Here is a 1,149-nt window from a genome sequence, read left to right on the forward strand (position 1 = left end):
TCCTTCCTTTCTTCCTTCCCTCCCTCCCTCCCTCCTTCCCTCCTTCCCTTCTCCCCTTCTCTCTCTCCCTCTCTTTCTTTCTTTTTCAAAGACAGTTTACATTTACTTGCTGATGATTATGACTAGACATATGTCAAAATCAGCAGAAGTTAGAGTCTGTTAGGGAAGCCATTTCTTGCCGGCAGGTAAAGGTGGTCCATGAAGAATAACTGAAGCATCATCTTCAAGTTGAGACCTTGACTATGGGCAAAGAGCCAGTAGGTGAACCTGGTCCTTCTTGTCTGGATGGAGGCTCCTGAGGAACTACTCTTGGTTCTGGTACTTGTGTTTGATGTGTTTTCACAGCTTCCCTTCATTGATGTGCTTGTAGATCATATCCACTCCTTGATCAAATGCCTCATCATTGCCCATGGCTGTAGTGAGGGCAAATATAGAGGCCCTGCGGAATAGTAAGGAGTACAAATTCGTCATGAGTGTTGGGCCCACCATGGTTCGTTCCCCTGTCCAATTTTCTGATGTGTAGCACATAATTTCAAAGACTATGGCCTAGATCAAGGGGAGCTTAATCTCCAGACTGACATTTTTGCTCTTTAGTACTTTGGAGAGATCTCTGACAGCAGACTTTCCCAATGTGAAGTGTCTTTTAATTTCCTGGCTGCTGGTATAGAGCCAAGCGATCTAAAGATGTGAACAATCTCAATCTCTTCACTATCATCATGCTGCCAATCGGCTCAGTGGTGAGAATCTTTGTTTTCTTGATGTTGAGCTTCAATCCATATTGAAGATTGCAGTCCTTGACCTTCTGCACCAAGTGTTTCAGATCCTTCTCAGTTTCAGCAAGCAGAGTTGTCATCTGCATTATGTATATTGTTGATGAGTCTTCCTCTAATCCTGATGCCACATTTCTCCTTATTGAGACCAACCTCCTAGATAATCTGTTCTGCATATACATTGAAAATATATGGAGATAGGACACATCCCTGGCATACACCCTTCCCAATTTTGAACTATGCAGTATTTCCTTGCTCTATTCTGACAACTAGCTCCTGGTACAAGTATAAGTTTCACATAAGCACAATCAAATGTTCTAGGATTCCCATTCTTCTCAGAATCAGCCACAGTTTGTGGTGATCCACACAGTTAAATGCC

At 42.9% G+C, this 1,149-nt stretch overlaps 1 pseudogene; it reads right to left on the minus strand.

Moving 5' to 3' along the window:
* Positions 1-303: 303 nt before the first annotated feature.
* LOC102850603 lies at positions 304-489 on the minus strand (annotated as a pseudogene).
* Positions 490-1,149: the final 660 nt, after the last annotated feature.

This window comes from Elephantulus edwardii, unplaced genomic scaffold, assembly GCF_000299155.1.
Source record: "Elephantulus edwardii isolate Elephantulus edwardi_28Jun2011 unplaced genomic scaffold, EleEdw1.0 scaffold00112, whole genome shotgun sequence".
Taxonomy (NCBI): domain Eukaryota; kingdom Metazoa; phylum Chordata; class Mammalia; order Macroscelidea; family Macroscelididae; genus Elephantulus; species Elephantulus edwardii.